The sequence below is a fragment of the Dama dama genome, chromosome 28, assembly GCF_033118175.1.
Source record: "Dama dama isolate Ldn47 chromosome 28, ASM3311817v1, whole genome shotgun sequence".
In the NCBI taxonomy this organism is placed as follows: Eukaryota; Metazoa; Chordata; class Mammalia; order Artiodactyla; family Cervidae; genus Dama; species Dama dama.
Window position 1 is genome coordinate 40,687,555 of NC_083708.1, and position 18,662 is coordinate 40,706,216.

The following is an 18,662-nucleotide window of genomic DNA, read 5'->3' on the forward strand; positions in this document are numbered from 1 at the left end:
TTGAGGAAAATAAGTTATTAAAACTATAAAGCAAGAACAAACTGCAATTTTTAAAAGGAATATTAAGAATAAAAGAGAGTACTCTGAAATTTAACATACAGTACCAGAAATAAAATTCCAGAAATAAATGGTAACAATAAAAGATGGAAAATTTAAGAAAATTACGGAATTAATTCAGGAGGTCCAAGAGCTAACGAAAAGATTTCCAGAAAGGGAAAAGAGAAAAAAGAGAGAAGGAAATTATCTAAGATTTTTCTCAGATCTGAAGGATGAAATTTCAAGATGGGGAGAACACAGTAAGTGTCCAGCACAACGAGGGAAATAAGACCCATACCAAGTCACAAGAGCTTCCCAGGTGGCGCTAGTGGTAAAGATCCTGCCTGCCAATGCAGGAGACACAAGAGACACCAGTTCAATCCCTGGGTTGGGAAGATCCCCTGGAGGAAAACCCACTCCAGTTTTCTTGCCTGGAGAATCCCATGGACAGAGGAGCCTGGCGGGCTACAGTCCATGAGATCACAAAGAGTTGGACACAACTGAAGCGACTTAGCTCACTCTTCACTCACCAAGTTACAATCCTGAAATTTCTGACACCAGGAATATAAAGAAAATCTTACAAACATCCAAGGTGGCAGTGGAGGAGAGAGGTGGTAGAGACAAGTCATAAAAAACTGACAAAACTTGAATAAAACTTGAGAGACAATCATTTCCAATCTAACCATCAAGTGTGAAAATGGAAATTGACATTCCATATTTACAGAGTCTTAAAAAATCCTCCCCAACAGAAATATGAACACCTAGGCTCCATGAAACACAGAGGATCCTGGGGAAAACACTCTGGTAAGATGGAGAGTTGCTCTAGAACTACAGTGGCACAAGCAGGACAAGAAAGCAATCAAGTACAGACCAAAACAGGAGGATGAAGGCCTCAAAAAAGAAACAAAGTGGAACTTCTCTTTGTCTGATGTTATTATCAACCCAAATTACCATTCTAAATTTCGCTCCACTTAGAAAGTAACCTTCAAACTCTGTAACAGTTCCCTAGACACCTATGTAAAAACCAAGGTGAGTCAGATCCAAGAGAGTTCAGAGAGGATAAAAGCAGAAAGGGGGCTTCCCAGGTAGCTCAGTAGTAAAGAATCCACCTGCCAAAACAGAAGATGCAGGTTTGATCCCTGCATCAGGAATATCCCCTAGAGAAGGAAACATCAACCCATTCCAGTATTCTTGCCTGGGAAATCCCCTGGACAAAGGAGCCTGGTGGGCTACAGTCCATTCGGTGTCAAAGAGTTGGACATGACTTAACGACTAAACAACAACAAAAGCAGAAGGAAGCAAAGGATATGCCATTTAGCACCAACCACAGCAGTAGATAATTTGACAGAGAACATTGGCAAAAGCTAGATTTCAGGATCTTTTATAACGCTTTTGTTTTTTAATATGTGGATTCACTTGAGTATGCCTCAGAAACCTCTCTTACTCTCCTGTTCCTTAGCTTTCCCTATAAATCCAGCTCCTGACTTCATCAGCCCTTTCCAGAAGAACCTTCACCACAGTTTAGGCAAAAGAATCTGCTTTGCTTTGATTCTGCCAGCTGGATGCTGTCCCTGTGTTCTTCTGCACATTAACTCTCCATCTATTCTTAAATCTCAACAGAAAGAAGAAGCTACTCCTGCCAAAACTTCTTAATTTGTCTTGTTTTAATATCTTACATGAACCATTCTTATACATTGGTTATTCTATTTTCACTTTCCAGAAAATAACCAATATGCTCCTCAATAATTTTAAAACAGCTTCAAATTAGGAAACTTATATACAAGCTAATAATCTCTAAGCACATTTTATGTATTAGAAATCTTTTGAAAGCAACTTTCTGCATAAAGTAACTGGGAATGTCACAGCAATTGATTGCTTCCTCACAACATATTTTGCTGTGATTCAAACAGATTCAAGGGATTAGATCTGACAGAGTGCCTGAAGAACTATGGACAGAGGTTCATGACATTACACAGGAGGCAGTGATCAAGACCATCCCCAAGAAAAAGAAAGGCAAAATGGTTGTCTGAGGAGGCCTTACAAATAGCTGAATAAAGAAGAGAAGCTAAAAGCAAAGGAGAAAAGGAAAGATATACCCATTTGAATATAGAGTTCCAAAGAATAGGACGGAGAAGAAAGCCTTCCTCAGTGACCAGTGCAAAGAAATAGAAGGAAACAACAGAATGGCAAAGACTAGAGATCTCTTCAAGAAAATTAGTGATTCCAAGGGAACATTTCAGGCAAAGATGGGCACAATAAAGGACAGAAATGGTATGGACCTAACAGGAGGAGAAGATATTAAGAGGTGGCAAGAATACACAGAGCTACACAAAAAAAGATCTTCATGACCCAGATAACCACGATGGTGTTATCACTCACCGAGGGCCAGACATCCTGGAATGAGAAGTCAAGTGGGCCTTAGGAAGCATCACTATAAACAAAGCTAGTGGAGGTGATGGAATTCCAACTGAGCTATTTCAAATCCTAGAAGATGATGCTGTGAAAGTGCTGCACTCAATATGCCAGTAAATTTGGAAAACTCAGCAGTGGCCACAAGACTGGAAAAGGTCAGTTTTCATTCCAAAGAAAGGCAATGCCAAAGAATGCTCAAACTACGGCACAACTGCACTCATCTCACACGCTAGCAAAGTAATGCTCAAAATTCTCCAAGTCAGGCTTCAACAGTACATGAACCGTGAACTTCCAGATGTTCAAACTGGATTTAGAAAAGGCAGAGGAGTGCTCACTTCGGCAGCACATATACTAAAATTGGAACGATACAGAGAAGATTAGCATGGCCCCTGCGCAAAGATGACACGCAAATTCGTGAAGCGTTCCATATTTTTAAACTGGAGCCCATTATACAGAGTGAAGTAAGCCAGAAAGATAAAGACCATTACAGTATACTAACACATATATATGGAATTTAGAAAGATGGTAATGATAACCCTATATGCAAAACAGAGAAAGAGACACAGATGTACAGAACAGACTTTTAGACTCTGTGGGAGAAGGCGAGGGTGGGATGTTTCGAGAGAACAGCATTGAAACATGTATATTATCTAGGGTGAAACAGATCACCAGCCCAGGTTGGGTACATGAGACAAGTGCTCGGGCCTGGTACACTGGGAAGACCCAGAGGCATCGGGTAGAGAGGGAGGTGGGAGGGGGGATCGGGATGGGGAATACATGTAAATCCATGGCTGATTCATGTCAATGTATGACAAAAACCACTACAATATTGTAAAGTAATTAGCCTCCAACTAATAAAAATAAATGAAAAAATTAAAAGAAAAGAAAAGAAGAAAAGGCAGAGGAACCAGAGATCAAATGGCCAACATCCACTGGATCATCAAAAAAGCAAGAGAGTTCCAGAAAAACATCTGCTTCTGCTTTACTGACTATGCCAAAGCCTTTGACTGTGTGGATCACAACAAATTGTGGAAAATTCTTCAAGAGATGGGAATACCAGACCACCTGACCTGCCTCCTGAGAAATCTGTATGCAGGTCAAGAAGCAACAGTTAGAACTGGACATGGAACAACAGGTTCCATGGTTCCAAATAGGAAAAGGAGTACGTCAAGGCTGTATATTGTCATCCTGCTTATTTAACTTATATGCAGAGTATATCATGTGAAATTCCAGGCTGGATAAAGCAGAAGCTGGAATCAAGATTGCTGGGAGAAATATCAATAACCTCAGGTATGCAGATGACACCACCCTTATGGCAGAAAGCAAAGAAGAACTAAAGAACCTCTTGATGAAAGTGAAAGAGGAGAGTGAAAAGGTTGGCTTAAAACTCAACATTTAGAAAACAAAGATCATGGCATCCTGTCCATCAGTTCACAGCAAAAAGATGGGGAAACAATGGAAACAGTGAGAGATTTTAGTTTTTTTTGGCTCCAAAATCACTGCAGATGGTGACTGCAGCCATGAAATTAAGAGATGATTGCTCCTTGGAAAAAAAACCTATGACCAACCTAGACAGCATATTAAAAAGCAGAGACCTTACTTTGCCAACAAAGGTCCATCTAGTCAAAGCTATGGTTTCTCTAGTAGTCATGTATGGATGTGAGATTTGAACTATAAAGAAAGCTGAGCGCCGAAGAGTTGATGCTTTAGAACCGTGGTGTTGGAGAAGACTCTTGAGAGTCCCTTGGACTGCAAGATGAAACCAGTCCATCCTAAAGGAGATCAGTCCTAAATATTCATTGGAAGGACTGATGCTGAAGCTGCAACTCCAAATCTTTGGTCACCTGATGGCAAAGAACTGACTCATTGGAAAAGACCCTGATGCTGGGAAAGATCGAAGGCAGGAGGAGAAGGGGATGACAGAGGATGAGACGGTTGGATGGCATCAACGACTTGATGGACATGAGTTTCAGCAAGCTTCGGGAGTTGGTGATGGACAGGGAAGCCTGGCGTGCTGCAGTACATGGGGCTGCAGAGTCGGACATGATTGAGCGACTGAACTGAACTGAACATAATTTGCAGAAATAGTCCAGGGTCTAGTCAGAATATAATCAACATGTGCTGAATCAGTGAAATTCAAGGCAAAAATTTAATAAAGAAGGGGGAGGAAAGATGACATGGCTAGAACTCAATGCTGCTAAAAACACACACACATATATATGCATATATGTGTATATACAAATACATGTGTGTGTGGGCCTCTCACTTGGGCCTCTCTTCTGTTTTACCCAAACTTCATGTATTTTTGAAAAAACAGTTTGGAAAATATTATACTACGTTATTGGAGAAGGAGATGACAACCCACTCCAGTATTCTTGCCTGGAGAATCCCATGGACAGAGGAGCCTGGCAGGCTGCAGTCCATGGGGTTGTAAGAGTCGGACATGACTTAGCGACTAAACCACCACCACCACCATACTATATTATATATTACATACATAATTTATATTATATTTAAGGCAACATTTAGAAGATGATAAAGAGGTACAAGATGGTTATAGAGTACCAAAGGAAAAGATTCTCAAACATGTGAAATCACAGATATCTAGTACAGCATAAATACTGTTTAAGATTCAGATTTTACTCCAAAGAAAGATTTTACTCCAAAGAAATTGATAAACACAATGGATACTCCCCTAATGAAAAATGTTAGATATCACCCATCTAAACTGTGTTATATACACCAAGTATTTTCACTTGGAGAGGCAAGCTGATTTTCTCCTAATAAAATCTGAGTCTTCCAAAAATTATTGAAATTATTTCAAAGGATTAAAAGTCTGTATTTTAATGGGAAAGTCAGAGGATTGAATGGAGAACAGTAAAACTATTTACAAGGCTGTAAAATGGGTCCTAAAGAAGTTTCTAAGTTCTTTATTCATCGTAGTGAATTGAGGGAGAGTTAGGTTCACACGGTTTCTTCAAAATAACTACACAGGAACCCACATCATTTACATGCTCCTAATTTACATTTTCTCACAATTTACCCTATTTTTCAGGTCCATTAAATTCCCTTTCTCAGTGTTTTAATTTCCTGCAGTGTGTTCTTAGGTCTCAGAGCATGCCACCCTGGCCTAGTTCCTAGGTGCTGGGATGCACCACATGTTCCCACCCCCCAACAAGCCTCCGATGTCCTGCTCTCTACCCTAGGGGGAAATCTTGCTGGCTGGCTGCTAGCAGGCTGCTAGCTGGGTTCAGCCTCTGGAAGGCACTTCTTGTAGGAGACAGGAGGGAGAGGGTGGAGAGAAAGCCTGGTCATTCTCTCCCGCTGCCTCCCTGATTCAAGGCTGTGTCTCTGGCAGACAGGCTTCCCTCCAGAGCCATGAGGTCCTCGAGCCACAGCTCCAGCTCTCTGCAGGCTACTCCTTCACTCCTCCATGCCCTGTTTGCTGCCTTAGGACTGCCCTGCCCACGACTCTCTAAGTCATTTATTGATTCAGTCTTTATTTGCAACTGCTGTGAACAGTTTCCTACCAGAACTCTGATACATGCCCAACTTCTAAAATTCACACACTTCACACTAGACAAAAAATTGGAAATCTGAACGTAAGTTCCTCAAGTGACCAGCTGTAAAATTTGTCATGTTAACTATATCTTAGGGAATTTGTGAAGTAGTATCATAACACCTTCTCTAATGGGTTTTTGATAGGGATACAGTGATACTGTATTATAGACTCTGCAGATAGTAAGCATAAGGATGATGTTGGATGATAGTGGGAAACTATCACCTGCCTCCACAAGGGAAGAGTAGCAGAGCTGAACCGAAAAGGTCTTGGTACAAACTCTGATTCTGCTACTTATTAGCTATATGACTCTGGGTAAGCCACACCAACTCTACACCCCGCTGCTTCCTTATCTATTGGATTCAGGGCACAGCACAGCGGAGCTCCCATCCACTGCCCACCTCTACACGCCTAATCACAAGGCCCACTCACTCACACTGAAGACTGCAAACTTCATGCACTGATACCCACCTCTATCCAAACCTATGGACCATGAAAGAAGCAGCATCACACCCTTTAACACACCCCTGTCAAAGACCTGAACATTAATGTACACTTAAGCTATTTCATATCTATATAAACTCTACCAAACAAAACAAGAATACATTCAAGAACAGGGAACACATTTTCAAATACCGTTCATATTCTAAGCAATAGAAGAAACCTCAATATATTCCAAAGAATCACTGTACTCCTACCTAATGGAATAAAATTAAAAATAAATATGGAAGGATAGCTAAAAACAGAAAAAAATTCATACTAAGATACTGACTTTCCTTCACATTCCTTCACATTCACCCAGACTTCTGGGATTGCAACTTCATATAGGAAGCTGAAGGAGGTCCAACACAATGCCTTCTGTTTTCTCTTTATAAAGATGTAGACATCTGTTGAAAGTGGTGCGGGAAGCGTAGTTTAGTTTGAAGGGAGCTAAGAAGGCTCTAGAGAATTGTTTAGAGACAGAGTAAACTAACCAGTGAGATAGATTTGTTGACAAAATGGAGGGGTACTCCTCAGGGCTTTCAGACTCTTCTCAACAATCTTACACAACTGTGCAGCAAGCATGTCTTTTGGATAAGAATGGTCCTACTCCCCACTCTATCCTCCACAACCAGATGACAGTTTCAGGGGTAAGTTTATGACTAAGTTCAACCACGGAGAGTTCTGTTATTCATCTCTAGGTGAAAGAGCTCTTGTCTTCTAGGCGCTACGCTGCATAGATGTGATGCTAGTTTGCTACTCTGACATAAGCCAAGCTGAACGCCAAGTCAAAATAATCAGGAGGACAAGATAAAGAAGATCTCCCGGGCTTCCCTGGTGGCTCAGTGGTAAAGAATCCACCTGCCAACATAGGAGACATGGATTTGATCCCTCATCTGGGAAGATTCCACGTGCCTCGGAACAGCTAAGTCCATGCGTGACAACTACTGAGCCTGTGCTCTAGAGCCCGGGAGCTGCAGCTGCTGAGCCCACATGCCACAATTACTGAAGCCCACGTGCTTAGAGATCATGCTCCATGATAAAAGGGCCACCACAATGAGAAGCCCTCACACTGCGACCAAAGAGGAGCCCCTGCTTGAAATAAGTGTTGCTGAGGATGTAGAGAAAGGGAACCTCGTGCACTGTTGGAATGTGCATTGGTACAGCCACTGTGGAAAACAGTATGCGGGTTCCTCAAAACATTAAAAATAGCGCTACCATATGATTTAGCAATTCCACTTCTAGATATTTATCCAAATGAAAACACTAGCTCAAAGAGATATATATCTACAACTCCCTGTTCATTGCAGCATTATTTACAATAGCCAAAAAATGGAAACAACCTAAGTGTTATACACACACATATATAATGAAAATTATTCAACCATTAAAAAAGAAAGGAATTCCGACATTTGAGACAACACTGATGGACACTGAAGGCATTATGCTAAGAGAAATAAATCAGACAGAAAAACAACGTATGAACTCATAAGTGGAATTTAAAAAACAACTAAACTCACAGGTAATGAGTCAAGAGAGCATCTCAAGTTTAGGAGACTTACTACAATAAGTAACAGAATACTATAATACTAAATCAAAAGGGAGGATAACAAGAAAAGCAGCTGTCAGAAACAATGTTATTAAAAATTTTTTAAACAATATGACTGAATTGCCAGTCGTCCAACAAGGAAATGTGCTAATGTCACAAGTGTTTGGGGTCCTAGTTGTTCTACATTTTGGCAATGACACTCCAAACCACTAAATTTAGTAAAAATTAATGTTTTTAATTTCATATACATGGAAAGCCCACTTTCACACAGAGTCCTTTGAACATGAAGTTTATATTTTTAAAGTAAATACCTGATAATTAATCTATCAAAATTTTATTAGACAAAGTCAAATGTAAAACTTGATTACTGGAGTCACATACACACACATAGTTAAAAGAACATTTGGGGGACAACTGAAGAAATTTAAATATGGGCTTCATATTTAGCCCATATTAATTACTTTATATTATGAGATCAAACACTGGATGTTTTAAATTTGAGTTTCACACTGACATCATATAATGTTGCATGGGACATACATACACTAAAAAAATCACTATTTATCTGAAATTCAAGTTTATCTGGACTTTATTTGCTAAATTGAGTGACCCTATTTTATATATCACTGCATCAACGTTAAGAGAAAATTCCTGCAAGTGAAGCAAGAAGGGATTAATCTCCAAAATATACAAACAACTCATGGAGCTCAATGTCAAAAAAAAAAAGCAAACAATCCAATCAAAAAATGGTGGAAGACCTAAACGGACATTTCCCCAAAGAAAATGTACAGATGGCCAACAAATACATGAAAAGACGCTCAACACTGCTCATTATTAGAGAAATTCAAATCAAAACTACAATGAGAGGGACTTCCTTGGTGGTCCAGTGGCTAAGCCTCCCCTCCAACTGCAAAGGGCCTGGGTTCAATTCCTGGTCAAAGAACGAGATCCTACATGTCGCAACCAACGATCCCGCATGCCATAAGGAAGATGGATCAAAGATCCTGAGTGCGGCAACTAGGGCCTGGCACAGCCAAATATATGTTTTTAAAAAAAACTACAATGAGGTACCACATTCTAACCACCCGTCAGAATAGCCATCGTCAAGTCTACAAACAATAAATACTGGAGAGGGTGTAGAGGAAAGGGAACTCTCTTGCGTTGTTGGTGGGAATTAAATTGATACAGCCACTATGGAGAATAGTATGGAGGTTCCTTACAAAACTAAAAACAGAACTACCATATGACCCAGCAATCCCACTACTGGGCACATACCCTGAGAAAATCTAGGCGTAATTCAAAATGAAACACGTACCTCAGTGTTCACTGCAGCACTATTTACAACAGCCAGGACATAGAAACAGCATGAATGTCTGACTGTGTAGCAACAGGTAAATGGGTAAAAAGGATATGGTACAGGCACTTCCTTGGTGGCCCAGTGGTTAAGAATTTGCCTGCCAATGAGAGGACACAGGTTCCATCCCCGGTCTGGGAAGATCCCACATGCCGGGGAGCAATTAAGTCCACGAGCTCCAACTACAGAAGCCTGAGCGTCCTAGAGCCCATGCTCCATAACGAGAGAGGCCACCGCAATGAGGAGCCCAAGCACTGCAACTTGAGAGTAGGCCCCATTCCCAGCAACTAGGGAAAGCCTGCACACAGCAACGAAACCCAGCCCAGCCAAAAATAAAATTCATTAACTTTTTAAAAAAAGAAGATATGGTACATATATACAGTGGAAAATTACTCAGCCATAAAAAGGAATGAAACTGGAGCGTTTGTAGAGATGTGGATGGACCCAGAGTCTGTCATACAGAGTGAAGTAAGTCAAAAAGAGAAAAATAAATGTTGTATATTAATGCATGTATGTGGAATCTAGAAAAATGGTATAGGTGAAACTATTTCCAGGGCAGGAATAGAGAGACACAGATATAGAGAACAGACATGTGGAACTCAGGTAGGGGAAGGGAAGGGTGGGATGAATTGGGAGATTAAGCTTAACATATATACACTACCATGCATAAAATAAATAGCTAGTGAGAACCTGCTATATAGCATAGGGAGTTCAGCTCTGTGCTCTGTGAGAACCTAGATGGGTGGGAATGGAGGGAGAGGGGGAGGGAGACCCAAGAGGGAGAGAATATATGTACACATACAGTTCATTCACTTCCTTGTACAGCAGAAACTAACACAATATTATAAAGCAATTATATTCCAATAAAAAAAATGTTTCTTGGTGCGATAATGGTAATACAGTTCTGCAGGGAAAGGTCCTTGTGAGGAGATACATAACGATGCTTTTGGAGGTCAAGTGTTTCAATATTACAACTTATTTTCAGATGAGTAAAGAGAAAATACTGAGAGAAAAAAACCCTAATGCGGCAAAATGTTGACCATTTTAAGTGGTTTTAAGGGTACTGTTGAAATTTTCCAAAATAAAAAGTTGGGTAAAACAAAACGCAAAATTTGTAAAAGTGATTAATTACTGTATTACTTTTACTTTTGAACTAAGTCTTAAATTATTCCAAGAGTATCTACATATTTGCATTTTAGACAATTGCTTTCAAAACTATTCCTTTAACTTCTGCAAAGTAAACATTTGTCATCCATCATTCCAAATACTTTGATTTAATCACTCTAACTTGATCCTTTGTTCCTTATTCAATTCAAGCATTAAAAATAATCCAAGGTGATTCTCATCAGAGCTGTAAATTAAAATAGCATGTCCTCCACCTTTCTGGGTTACTGTCCACTTGCTAGTCAAGCATAATTTCCATTAGGACAATTAAGATAATAATGGTGGTGCTTTAAAACAAAAAGAGTTTTCAATTTGTTTAAAATGCAGGAATATTACTTTTCCTGCTTCTCCACACACCCCTCACCATTCCACTATTATCTCCCAAAATGACAGAATCAGAAACAATGATTCCAGCTGGAATGCTGAACATAATTACATCTTTTAAAAACAAGCATTATATCATTCTCAACATAAACCACTGTTTGATAAAAGTAGATCACTTCAGGTTTCTAAGAAGACCATTAAAAACTAAAAAACTGAACTATATGTTAGCACCCATAAATTCTCTTTAAATGAAAATCTTTTTTTTAAATGCCTTCAGCTGATTTGCAAAAGAACCCTTGTAACCTAAAGTACACCAATTTGTTCCGTTTACTAGTATAATTAAGCCTTTAAGTAGCTAAATAACGAGCGGGAGGAGGGTGGGGGGTGAGTTTAAATCTCTAAAACAACTAGCCTAAGAAATGGCTCAATTTCTGATTACAACAGAATTGCAAGATGCAAATGACTTTTTAATGCTGCATGCATTCAAGTAACAAGCATTTCTAAGCACCTATACATGTCAGACAAATGAGCTAATTTCTCAGCAAATCCTTCCAGTTTACTCACTCCTGACTGAATTCAAATTCTGGACTAGCTTAGGTGTGACCTACTCCAAGTCAACCACTTGTTCAGAGGGATATCCAGGACATAAGTATAATTTTCAAAGTGACCTGGAGTTTATCAAAAGAAAGATGTGGAAAATATCCCAGTCTGAACCCAGTTGAGGTTCTGAATTTGAGGGATTAAAATGGCCATCCAGGATTCTCCTGGATTTTCAAAGAACTGGCACTATGGAGGAAATGAGAACACAAACATGTCCCCAAAGAAGCAAGTGAATGTAAAACTCACAAAAACACCTACACTCTCACACAGACATAAGGATTGGCTCACGGGCAACTGACTTCAGAGTCAGAAGAGAAGTATTTTGTGAATCTTCAGTGATTGCTTTGTTATTCATTCAAATCTTTTTTTTTTTCTTTCATTTATTCCAGAGACATGAATTGAACATTGAGCACCTACTTTGTCTCAGGCAGTGAACTAAGTTCTGCAGATCTAGGCAATCCAGAAAACAGTGACATGGTACGTACTAAAGGAATGTGTGGTCACCAGGTAGGCCATGTGAGATGGGCCATAAGTAAAAGGATGGGGAGACAGGCAGCCTTAAAAAAGACCCAGAGGCAAGAGAAGGTCCCTGTCTTATCTAACAATCTTTAAGTAACTTGTCACAGCTGGGGACAGCTGATAACAAAGACAGATGAGGCTTGTTAAGAGGCAGGGACCAGGTAGGCTCTCAAGAACTAGGCAGAATGCAGAACACGCTAATGAGTTTGTACTTTATCTGGAGGGCACTGGGAAGCCTTAAGCAGGAGAATGGCCTAACCAGGTTATCTGTTATAAATATCATTATTGATACAGCATGGATAATGAGAGGAAACTGAATGGGAGGAAACGGGAGGAAAAGGCAACGCTACCTGTATCTGCTCTGCTGACAAGCCACCCCTGCCAGGTGGCAGTGTGATTCAGGGAGAAATATTTACGGGGACTTTTTGTGGTTCATCAGGGCAAAGTTAACTGAAGGCAGCTCTGTGGTGCTTTTCACTGCCATGAAGGGACTATGGATGCAATTGGAGCTATGCTTCACACTTCTGAAAAAGCTACACATGGCTGTGGCACTTTGGCCTGAAATGTACATTCAGTGTTCAGGTCCTAACATCTGCACATCTCCACTGGAGATGATAGCATGGGTTAGAAGTGCTTTTTCTTTATAGTTATCTCATTTCCAAATAGAGGTTTTCACTCAGCCAAAAACCTTTTACTGAGATACTTCCTATGCTTTGCTGAGTACTTTCTGCCCTTCCTCAATTTGTAAGAAGCAAATGCTGAACTAGTAGAATTATATTATCAGGGAAAGTTATAATTTCCTTAAAATTATTTTTTAAAATCAACTAACCTGTTGAAATATCTCACAATTACACTTAAAGATAATTTCATTATGGAATATTATAAATAGGCTAAACTGGAGAAAATATTGACCACCTGGTTACTTAGCGTTCAGCTTTACAAATCTTTATATTTTGACATATTTATTCCAAAATTTAAAAAAAATTAGATACAGTTGATGCCCCCCCCCGTTTTGTGCCCTTCTTCCTCAGAATGAACATTTCATTTTAAAAATATGTTCTGATTTACTTATCTTTTTGTGGCATCTACTACTTATTCCCCCAAAACAGACTCTTCTTTGATCATTTTTCTACCAGCTTTTTTGATTTTTTTTTCTCTTTTTGGTAGGAGTTCTTTATATATTCTAGATAGCAATCTATAGTCAATTTTTTAATTTTTAATTGGAGGATAATTGCTTTACAATATTGTGTTGGTTTCTTGGCATACGTCAACACGAATAAGCTCCCACCTCCCTAAGTCAATTATTTTTGATGTAAATATTTTCTCCCAGTCTGTGGTCTGCTTTTTAACCTTTCTAGAGTGTTTTTTGTTGACTACAAGTTTTAAATTTTAGTAGCGTCAAATGTATCCAACTTATCTTTATAATTTAAGCTTTTGCATAAGTGGGTCTTCCTTTCCCCACAGTCACAAAGATAATCCTCTATATTTTATTCAAGAAATTTTAAAGTTCCACTTTAAGTTTAGGACACTGATTCTGTGGAATTTATGTTCAGAAAGGCAGATATCTAATTTTACTTTTCACAAAGATAATCAATTGTGTCATCCCTGTTTACTGACTAGATCATCTTTTTCCACTGATTTTCAGTGCCAGTTCAATGGTATATCAGGTCTCCATGTATTCTATTTTGTTCCACTTGTCTGTTTGTCTATATAATAAGCGATCAGTGAATAGTTTTGTTGACTAGAGGCAGATATATATATAGGAAAGTAACAGAAAATTAGACTGGAAACCTAACTAAGTACATTTCTGGTAGAACTTGAATACTATTAATGGTCTCCCACCACCCTCAAATCCAGTCAGGAAGCAGTCATCCATCTATAGCAGGGATCAGCAAGTTATGGCCTGTGGGCTACATCTAGCCTGACATCTGTTTTTATAAATAAATATTTATAAAAATACATTTATTTATGTATTATCCATGGCTACTTTGACTACAATGGCAGAACTGAAGAGCTGTGACAGAGATCATAAGGCCCCTAAAATCTAAAAGATTTCCTATGTGGTTCTTTACAGAAAATATTCACCAGCCCCTGATCTAAAAACCTGACCAAAATCTCAACGTAGATCCCATGACTCTAATGCCTCTTTATGGCCTACATAACTCTGCTGCCATAACTAAAGTAGTCAGTTTTGGCTGACAACGACAATAAAATTCCTATCTTAAGACATTAGAGCTATTCCCCTTTTCTTTTAATTTACTTTAAGGAATTTATAAAAGATATTCTCATCTAGTGAGGGGGTGTGGGGGAGAAATGGATGAAGGCAGTCCAAAAGTACAAACTTCTAGCTATAAATAACAGGGATATAATGTATAACATGATTAATATAATACTGATACATGTTATATATGAAAGTTGTTTGGAGAGTGAATCCTGAGAGTTCTTATCACACACAAAAAATCTTTTTTCTTTGTTTTGTATCTACAGGAGATGATGGGTGTTCACTGGACTTCAATGGTAATCATTCTACTGTGCATGTAAGTCAGGTTGCGCTAGCAGTAAAGAACACACCTGCCAACGCAGGAGACATAAGAGATGCACGTTTGATTCCTAAGTTGGGAAGATCCCCTGGAGGAGGAAACGGCAACCCACTTCAGCATCCTTGTCTAGAGGATCCCACTGACAGAGGAGCCTCTGGCAGGCTACAGTCCATAGGGTCGCAAAGAGTCTGACACGACTGAAGCGATTTAGCACCCACGCATGCATGTAAGTCAAATCAGTATGGTCTACACCTTAGTTATATAATGCTATATATCAAATATATCTCAATAAAACTGGAAGAAAAAAAACAAAAATAGACATTCTCATCTACACTGACAGCATAATTTTACCTCTGGAACCATGACAAAATTTAAAATGTAATTGAATACATTTGTTAATTATTCTGGAGATGGAAGCAGGCCCATTACACTCTTTTTCTCAAATTTCAGACATAAATGAGTCTTTGGCATGTGTTAAGTTCCCAAAAAACAATGCAGTTTGACTCCCAATCTTGCTTCCTTACAGATAAAGCTGTCATTGGGTTAGGACATAATCTTTTGCTTTGGCTCTCATAAAAATTCGATACAAAAAAAATATGCATTTAAAAATATTTCCAGTCTTTAATAAAGCTGTGGTGATAGATATCTACTCCAAAGTCAATGCTGCTTATTATGTTCTAAATGCTAAATTACCAGAGAACAGGGAAGCTTTACCTAAATCACACTGCTCAACCTACATCACCTATAGGAAATGTCAGTTTTAAGAAAAGGAACAGAGAGAGTAAGGGCTCACTTCCTTAGCTGGAGGAGAGAAAGAAGGAACTGAGGAAAAACCAGCAAACTGGGTAGTCTTGGATAAATAACTGAAGGGATCCAGACAATGGGTCTCCTGCATCTCCTGAGAGAAAAGTCCACAGCACAGCATTCCAGGTATCTAGCTCACGGCTGCCAGGTGTTAGGAGCCAGATCACAGAAAGCTACCAAGACCTTACACCAGCTGAATTCAAGGCAGCACAGGTCATTTCTACCTGCTACATGCATTGTTCTTAGGAGAGTAAGGAGAGGTATCCAAATAAAAGACCATAATAGGTTGTAAAAGAAAATCTGAAATAATCATTTCTCATTAGGGAAAAACAAAATTATTTTGTGAAGAGCAAGAGAAAAGGAAAAGGAATTTTGACCCCTGCTCCCCTTCCCAGTTCCCAGGTCTCTTTGGCTATGGTGTCTTCTCCCCAGAGATGAAAAAACCTAGCTGCCTATACACCCCTGATTAATGGAAACAAATTTTCAGAGCAGCTCCATACTCTGTTTAATTCTTTCCCTCCATGACTCTAGAAATGCTTGATTTGGCTGTGTAAAAGTAATACTAATTATAGTGATTTACATGAACTACTTACCATTTATGCCTAATTACCTCACAGCACAATAACAATTATGCATACATTAAATGTGTCAGATTAACCTGGTTGTAAGTTTTATTTGATAACAAAAGTAAAGTGTTCATAAATGCTCATTCTTCCTAGTTTGTTGCTCATATAGCATGGTCATCTGCTCATAACTTTTTCAAATTTTTACTAGAGAAAACATTGTTACATAGGTAGGTGAAAGCAGCCTAATAGTCTGCCACCAATTCTCCTCACTGATAAATAACCCCAGCATTTTGCGAAGAATGTGCATTTTATTCTAACATTATGGCTTACCCTTACAGAACGTTTCTTAGGAGTACAATTTTTTTTTAAGTCCACCAAAGTGAATATTTAAACATATGTATCAAAAACAAAATCAAATCTGCATATATGCTAACTGAAATTAAGTCAGACAAAGACAGTCCTGTATGTTCTCACTTACAGGCATAATTTTACAAGAGCCTAACTCATAGGATGGTGGTTATCAAGAGCTGTGGGGCAGGGGAAATGGTGAAATATTGGTCAAAGGGTACAACCTCCCAACTATAAGATCTAACGTACAGCATGGTGACTATAATTAATAATACAGTAGTATATTAATATTTGAAAGTTGTCAGAAGAGTAGATCTTAAATGTTTTCACCACAAAGAAAAATAGTAATTATGTCAAGGGATATGCTGCTGCTAAGTCACTTCAGTCTTGTCCAACTCTGTGGGACCCCATAGACGGCAGCCCACCAAGCTCCCCCATCCCTGGGATTCTCCAGGCAAGAACACTGAAGTGGGTTGCCATTTCCTTCTCCAATGCATGAAAGTGAAAAGTGAAAGTGAAGTCGCTCAGTCATGTCCGACTCTTAGCGACCCCATGGACTGCAGCCTACCAGGCTTCTCCATCCATGGGATTTTCCAGGCAACAGTACTGGAGTGGGGTGCCATTGCCTTCTCCGATGTCAGGGGATATAGGGGTTAACTAATTTTATTATGGAATCATTTAGCAATGTATTCAGGTATGAATCATCACACTGCACAATTTAAACTTAGGTATGTTATCTGTCAATAATATCTCAGTAAAGCTGGGGGAAGAATCAAATGTCCATGAAATTATAAACCCTATTTATGAAAATCAAAAATTGTACATACTGGGCTTCCCTGGTGGATCAGTGGTAAAGAATCAGATTGCCAATCCAGGAGACATGGGTTTGATCCCCGTCCAGAAAGACCCCACATGCTGCAGAGAAACTAAGACCGTACACCATGACTCTTTAGCCTGTGTCCTAGAGCCCAGGAATTGCAACTACTGAGCCCTGAGCCCACGGGCCATAACTACTGGAGCCCATATGCCCTAGAGCCTGTGCTCTTCAACAAGAGAAGCCACCACAATGAGAAGCCTACACACCGCAACTAGAGAGGAGCCCCATCTCACAGTAACTAGAGAATAGCCCACACAGCAACAAAGATCCAGCACAGACATAAATAAAATTATTTTTTTTAAAAAAGGAATTCTACACTACTAGCAAAGTTCTATTGCTGGAAAATCTAACAGTTTAAATTTTCCTTCTCTGATAATTGGCATGTCAGTATTTTTAGAAGAAATAGTCTTGTGGCATCTTTATAATCTTCAAAACTGAAGTTTTACATGTTTTATTCAGGCTAAATTTGTTATTTGGGTCTTTTGCAATGCTAAATATTTTGTGGGTTTAAGAAATGACAGGACAAATACTACCACAAAAAGATGTTTATCAATCTACTAAATATTCATTCACATATGCATTGGGATTAACAAATACAAGCTTTCACTAGACATATTAGAAACTACCTGACTTGTCAAATGTCCTCCTTACATAAGAATTACACAATAAAACAAGGGCCTCTAGATAGTAAAGTATTGCATTTACTTCCTGCTAAACAGCTATTTAGAGGCAGTTCAGCATAGCCAATTCATACATCAAAGGTGGGATAAGATACAAAAGTCATGAGAGAAATTTTAACTTTCAGATAACAACAAAAATCTGCTAAGTAAAACATCTTGTCTCCTGGCTAGGACACATAACAGAGTTGTTATTTTATTTGGAAGACCTCCTGTAATACAAACTATAATTAAGTATGCAATACTTAAGCAATCTATGGTTTCCAAACTTCTTACTTCTTGATTCACCCATAAACTTTTGGGAACACAAGAGAAAGAGAAAACGTTGGCCATCAAAAGGGATAATTCATCGTTATTTCCCACGACCATGGTGCTGGACCAGCCACCACACCCTGGTGCCCAGCCGCACAGTCCACTTCTGAGGGAAACTGCCCTGCTCACGGGAGCACCAGATAGCACCTTATACAGACAGCCGATCTTTGTGGTGACTAGCACCCCTGGAAAACTGGTGTGAAACGTCTGCCCAAATAGGGATGAAGTGTTTGGGTGGCCTCTCAGATTCCTCCTCGGGAACTTAAACCACAGATCAGGAAAAGAAATGAGCAGCTGATAGGATGAATAGAGCGGGAAAGAGAATGGGGAGAAGGAGCAAAGAGCAAACAGATCACTATGAATGGCAGGGCACTGGAGAACCAGCAGGGCCCGCTGCCTGCCCGTCATCAGGGCTTTCAGAGTCACTGTGCTCCGTTGCTCCGTCGTGTCTGACTCTCTGCGATCCCATGGACTGTAGCCTGCCAGGCTCCTCCACCTGAGGAATTCTCCAGGAAAGAAAATTGGAGTGGGTTGCCATTTC

At 39.4% G+C, this 18,662-nt stretch overlaps 1 protein-coding gene and 1 non-coding gene across 4 annotated transcripts in view; one reads left to right on the forward strand and one right to left on the reverse strand.

Moving 5' to 3' along the window:
• AFG1L (AFG1 like ATPase) overlaps positions 1 to 18,662 on the reverse strand; it is a 189,629-nt gene that overhangs the window by 144,864 nt on the left and 26,103 nt on the right. The gene's annotated exons all lie outside the window — the stretch shown is intronic.
• LOC133048344 (U6 spliceosomal RNA) lies at positions 2,776 to 2,882 on the forward strand. Its single transcript, XR_009691006.1, has one exon. It is a non-coding gene; the product is annotated as a U6 spliceosomal RNA (small nuclear RNA).